General features: G+C 45.0%; 6 non-coding genes across 6 annotated transcripts; all 6 read right to left on the reverse strand.

The window, feature by feature from the left end:
* Positions 1–9: 9 nt before the first annotated feature.
* On the reverse strand, positions 10–200 carry LOC143790429 (U2 spliceosomal RNA). Its single transcript, XR_013219570.1, has one exon. It is a non-coding gene; the product is annotated as a U2 spliceosomal RNA (small nuclear RNA).
* Positions 201–1,159: 959 nt separating this feature from the next.
* Positions 1,160–1,350, reverse strand: LOC143790430 (U2 spliceosomal RNA). The gene has a single exon (XR_013219571.1). It is a non-coding gene; the product is annotated as a U2 spliceosomal RNA (small nuclear RNA).
* A 959-nt stretch (positions 1,351–2,309) lies between these two features.
* LOC143790432 (U2 spliceosomal RNA) lies at positions 2,310–2,500 on the reverse strand. Its single transcript, XR_013219573.1, has one exon. It is a non-coding gene; the product is annotated as a U2 spliceosomal RNA (small nuclear RNA).
* Positions 2,501–3,459: 959 nt separating this feature from the next.
* On the reverse strand, positions 3,460–3,650 carry LOC143790433 (U2 spliceosomal RNA). Its single transcript, XR_013219574.1, has one exon. It is a non-coding gene; the product is annotated as a U2 spliceosomal RNA (small nuclear RNA).
* Positions 3,651–4,610: 960 nt separating this feature from the next.
* On the reverse strand, positions 4,611–4,801 carry LOC143790434 (U2 spliceosomal RNA). The gene has a single exon (XR_013219575.1). It is a non-coding gene; the product is annotated as a U2 spliceosomal RNA (small nuclear RNA).
* A 959-nt stretch (positions 4,802–5,760) lies between these two features.
* On the reverse strand, positions 5,761–5,951 carry LOC143790435 (U2 spliceosomal RNA). Its single transcript, XR_013219576.1, has one exon. It is a non-coding gene; the product is annotated as a U2 spliceosomal RNA (small nuclear RNA).
* Positions 5,952–6,000: the final 49 nt, after the last annotated feature.

The following is a 6,000-nucleotide window of genomic DNA, read 5'->3' on the forward strand; positions in this document are numbered from 1 at the left end:
GGATCAGAGAAGGAGTGCACTGGTCCCGGAGATACTGCAATAACGGGTCAATGCGTGGAGTGGACAGAGCAAGCTCTTCTTCCATCTCCCTGTTCCAAAAATCCATTTAATATATGGTCCCCAAATAGGGGACGTATCAGATATTAAACTGATAAGAACAGATACTACACTTGATCTTAGCCAAAAGGCCGAGAAGCGATACCGAAGCCGCTGTGCCCCGTGGGCCGCACCAAGGCCTACCACCAATACCCATTGTGGAGACAGAGCAAAAGATTGCCGCCGCAGGGAGGACATTTTCAGAAACTCTGGAGGCCTTCTCAATGACAGTTCTGCTGTCAATGACAGTTCTGCTGTGTATGTGTGTCTGTGTGTGAGAGACGGAGAGTGTGTGTGTCTGTCTGTCTGTCTGTCTGTCTGTGTGTGAGTGTTTGTTCAAGCTGTGCACGACGCGTTTTGAATCTGCATAACTCCGCCTACTTTGACCACACCCTCCAGCCAGCCCCATTGTGACAGCACATGAATGTTCCGTGCTAAGATTCTATCGACTGCGGGCAGCGCACCTGGTTGGTGAAAAGCATTAGAATGCTCACACACGCAGGTGTAGATGGACAAGACAAGCCTATTCAACATCAGCACAGGCACCATTTTTACTTATTTTTTTCTTTTAAAAATGCATATAATACAAGGCATTGAAAAGCCGGTGGTCCACAAGAGGGAGACAATGTTTCAAAAAAGAATTCCTGCGGTCAGAAATGCAGTATGTATGGCAGAACTACTCATTGGATACTTCAATTTAAATAGCAAGTGCTGACAGACAGCAGGGGCCTAGTTTGGTAGCCGACACAGTATATTTGCAACACTGTAAGAAAGGCCTAAATCTTAACACACCTGTTGCAGCAACCAGTAAAGACAAATTGATTGATTGATTGATTGATTGATTGATTGCATATTGAATGCAATGCAATGTTTGACAGACATAGGTGAAAGCAAGGCCAGGCAAGGCGCAGAAAATGTTGCAATTGGCCAGGAGAAATCAAACAAAATGCTACACTTGGCCTGAGAAAAGTGCTTCCTTGACCCTGAAATCAATTCACATAAAGGGTTAAAAGACAACTCGCGCTGATTTCAATTCAATCTGTTTTTAGAAACTGGATCAGAGAAGGAGTGCACTGGTCCCGGAGATACTGCAATAACGGGTCAATGCGTGGAGTGGACAGAGCAAGCTCTTCTTCCATCTCCCTGTTCCAAAAATCCATTTAATATATGGTCCCCAAATAGGGGACGTATCAGATATTAAACTGATAAGAACAGATACTACACTTGATCTTAGCCAAAAGGCCGAGAAGCGATACCGAAGCCGCTGTGCCCCGTGGGCCGCACCAAGGCCTACCACCAATACCCATTGTGGAGACAGAGCAAAAGATTGCCGCCGCAGGGAGGACATTTTCAGAAACTCTGGAGGCCTTCTCAATGACAGTTCTGCTGTCAATGACAGTTCTGCTGTGTATGTGTGTCTGTGTGTGAGAGACGGAGAGTGTGTGTGTCTGTCTGTCTGTCTGTCTGTCTGTGTGTGAGTGTTTGTTCAAGCTGTGCACGACGCGTTTTGAATCTGCATAACTCCGCCTACTTTGACCACACCCTCCAGCCAGCCCCATTGTGACAGCACATGAATGTTCCGTGCTAAGATTCTATCGACTGCGGGCAGCGCACCTGGTTGGTGAAAAGCATTAGAATGCTCACACACGCAGGTGTAGATGGACAAGACAAGCCTATTCAACATCAGCACAGGCACCATTTTTACTTATTTTTTTCTTTTAAAAATGCATATAATACAAGGCATTGAAAAGCCGGTGGTCCACAAGAGGGAGACAATGTTTCAAAAAAGAATTCCTGCGGTCAGAAATGCAGTATGTATGGCAGAACTACTCATTGGATACTTCAATTTAAATAGCAAGTGCTGACAGACAGCAGGGGCCTAGTTTGGTAGCCGACACAGTATATTTGCAACACTGTAAGAAAGGCCTAAATCTTAACACACCTGTTGCAGCAACCAGTAAAGACAAATTGATTGATTGATTGATTGATTGATTGATTGCATATTGAATGCAATGCAATGTTTGACAGACATAGGTGAAAGCAAGGCCAGGCAAGGCGCAGAAAATGTTGCAATTGGCCAGGAGAAATCAAACAAAATGCTACACTTGGCCTGAGAAAAGTGCTTCCTTGACCCTGAAATCAATTCACATAAAGGGTTAAAAGACAACTCGCGCTGATTTCAATTCAATCTGTTTTTAGAAACTGGATCAGAGAAGGAGTGCACTGGTCCCGGAGATACTGCAATAACGGGTCAATGCGTGGAGTGGACAGAGCAAGCTCTTCTTCCATCTCCCTGTTCCAAAAATCCATTTAATATATGGTCCCCAAATAGGGGACGTATCAGATATTAAACTGATAAGAACAGATACTACACTTGATCTTAGCCAAAAGGCCGAGAAGCGATACCGAAGCCGCTGTGCCCCGTGGGCCGCACCAAGGCCTACCACCAATACCCATTGTGGAGACAGAGCAAAAGATTGCCGCCGCAGGGAGGACATTTTCAGAAACTCTGGAGGCCTTCTCAATGACAGTTCTGCTGTCAATGACAGTTCTGCTGTGTATGTGTGTCTGTGTGTGAGAGACGGAGAGTGTGTGTGTCTGTCTGTCTGTCTGTCTGTCTGTGTGTGAGTGTTTGTTCAAGCTGTGCACGACGCGTTTTGAATCTGCATAACTCCGCCTACTTTGACCACACCCTCCAGCCAGCCCCATTGTGACAGCACATGAATGTTCCGTGCTAAGATTCTATCGACTGCGGGCAGCGCACCTGGTTGGTGAAAAGCATTAGAATGCTCACACACGCAGGTGTAGATGGACAAGACAAGCCTATTCAACATCAGCACAGGCACCATTTTTACTTATTTTTTTCTTTTAAAAATGCATATAATACAAGGCATTGAAAAGCCGGTGGTCCACAAGAGGGAGACAATGTTTCAAAAAAGAATTCCTGCGGTCAGAAATGCAGTATGTATGGCAGAACTACTCATTGGATACTTCAATTTAAATAGCAAGTGCTGACAGACAGCAGGGGCCTAGTTTGGTAGCCGACACAGTATATTTGCAACACTGTAAGAAAGGCCTAAATCTTAACACACCTGTTGCAGCAACCAGTAAAGACAAATTGATTGATTGATTGATTGATTGATTGATTGCATATTGAATGCAATGCAATGTTTGACAGACATAGGTGAAAGCAAGGCCAGGCAAGGCGCAGAAAATGTTGCAATTGGCCAGGAGAAATCAAACAAAATGCTACACTTGGCCTGAGAAAAGTGCTTCCTTGACCCTGAAATCAATTCACATAAAGGGTTAAAAGACAACTCGCGCTGATTTCAATTCAATCTGTTTTTAGAAACTGGATCAGAGAAGGAGTGCACTGGTCCCGGAGATACTGCAATAACGGGTCAATGCGTGGAGTGGACAGAGCAAGCTCTTCTTCCATCTCCCTGTTCCAAAAATCCATTTAATATATGGTCCCCAAATAGGGGACGTATCAGATATTAAACTGATAAGAACAGATACTACACTTGATCTTAGCCAAAAGGCCGAGAAGCGATACCGAAGCCGCTGTGCCCCGTGGGCCGCACCAAGGCCTACCACCAATACCCATTGTGGAGACAGAGCAAAAGATTGCCGCCGCAGGGAGGACATTTTCAGAAACTCTGGAGGCCTTCTCAATGACAGTTCTGCTGTCAATGACAGTTCTGCTGTGTATGTGTGTCTGTGTGTGAGAGACGGAGAGTGTGTGTGTCTGTCTGTCTGTCTGTCTGTCTGTGTGTGAGTGTTTGTTCAAGCTGTGCACGACGCGTTTTGAATCTGCATAACTCCGCCTACTTTGACCACACCCTCCAGCCAGCCCCATTGTGACAGCACATGAATGTTCCGTGCTAAGATTCTATCGACTGCGGGCAGCGCACCTGGTTGGTGAAAAGCATTAGAATGCTCACACACGCAGGTGTAGATGGACAAGACAAGCCTATTCAACATCAGCACAGGCACCATTTTTACTTATTTTTTTCTTTTAAAAATGCATATAATACAAGGCATTGAAAAGCCGGTGGTCCACAAGAGGGAGACAATGTTTCAAAAAAGAATTCCTGCGGTCAGAAATGCAGTATGTATGGCAGAACTACTCATTGGATACTTCAATTTAAATAGCAAGTGCTGACAGACAGCAGGGGCCTAGTTTGGTAGCCGACACAGTATATTTGCAACACTGTAAGAAAGGCCTAAATCTTAACACACCTGTTGCAGCAACCAGTAAAGACAAATTGATTGATTGATTGATTGATTGATTGATTGCATATTGAATGCAATGCAATGTTTGACAGACATAGGTGAAAGCAAGGCCAGGCAAGGCGCAGAGAAATGTTGCAATTGGCCAGGAGAAATCAAACAAAATGCTACACTTGGCCTGAGAAAAGTGCTTCCTTGACCCTGAAATCAATTCACATAAAGGGTTAAAAGACAACTCGCGCTGATTTCAATTCAATCTGTTTTTAGAAACTGGATCAGAGAAGGAGTGCACTGGTCCCGGAGATACTGCAATAACGGGTCAATGCGTGGAGTGGACAGAGCAAGCTCTTCTTCCATCTCCCTGTTCCAAAAATCCATTTAATATATGGTCCCCAAATAGGGGACGTATCAGATATTAAACTGATAAGAACAGATACTACACTTGATCTTAGCCAAAAGGCCGAGAAGCGATACCGAAGCCGCTGTGCCCCGTGGGCCGCACCAAGGCCTACCACCAATACCCATTGTGGAGACAGAGCAAAAGATTGCCGCCGCAGGGAGGACATTTTCAGAAACTCTGGAGGCCTTCTCAATGACAGTTCTGCTGTCAATGACAGTTCTGCTGTGTATGTGTGTCTGTGTGTGAGAGACGGAGAGTGTGTGTGTCTGTCTGTCTGTCTGTCTGTCTGTGTGTGAGTGTTTGTTCAAGCTGTGCACGACGCGTTTTGAATCTGCATAACTCCGCCTACTTTGACCACACCCTCCAGCCAGCCCCATTGTGACAGCACATGAATGTTCCGTGCTAAGATTCTATCGACTGCGGGCAGCGCACCTGGTTGGTGAAAAGCATTAGAATGCTCACACACGCAGGTGTAGATGGACAAGACAAGCCTATTCAACATCAGCACAGGCACCATTTTTACTTATTTTTTTCTTTTAAAAATGCATATAATACAAGGCATTGAAAAGCCGGTGGTCCACAAGAGGGAGACAATGTTTCAAAAAAGAATTCCTGCGGTCAGAAATGCAGTATGTATGGCAGAACTACTCATTGGATACTTCAATTTAAATAGCAAGTGCTGACAGACAGCAGGGGCCTAGTTTGGTAGCCGACACAGTATATTTGCAACACTGTAAGAAAGGCCTAAATCTTAACACACCTGTTGCAGCAACCAGTAAAGACAAATTGATTGATTGATTGATTGATTGATTGATTGCATATTGAATGCAATGCAATGTTTGACAGACATAGGTGAAAGCAAGGCCAGGCAAGGCGCAGAAAATGTTGCAATTGGCCAGGAGAAATCAAACAAAATGCTACACTTGGCCTGAGAAAAGTGCTTCCTTGACCCTGAAATCAATTCACATAAAGGGTTAAAAGACAACTCGCGCTGATTTCAATTCAATCTGTTTTTAGAAACTGGATCAGAGAAGGAGTGCACTGGTCCCGGAGATACTGCAATAACGGGTCAATGCGTGGAGTGGACAGAGCAAGCTCTTCTTCCATCTCCCTGTTCCAAAAATCCATTTAATATATGGTCCCCAAATAGGGGACGTATCAGATATTAAACTGATAAGAACAGATACTACACTTGATCTTAGCCAAAAGGCCGAGAAGCGATACCGAAGCCGCTGTGCCCCGTGGGCCGCACCAAGGCCTACCACCAATAC

This window comes from Ranitomeya variabilis, unplaced genomic scaffold, assembly GCF_051348905.1.
Source record: "Ranitomeya variabilis isolate aRanVar5 unplaced genomic scaffold, aRanVar5.hap1 Scaffold_379, whole genome shotgun sequence".
NCBI lineage: Eukaryota > Metazoa > Chordata > Amphibia > Anura > Dendrobatidae > Ranitomeya > Ranitomeya variabilis.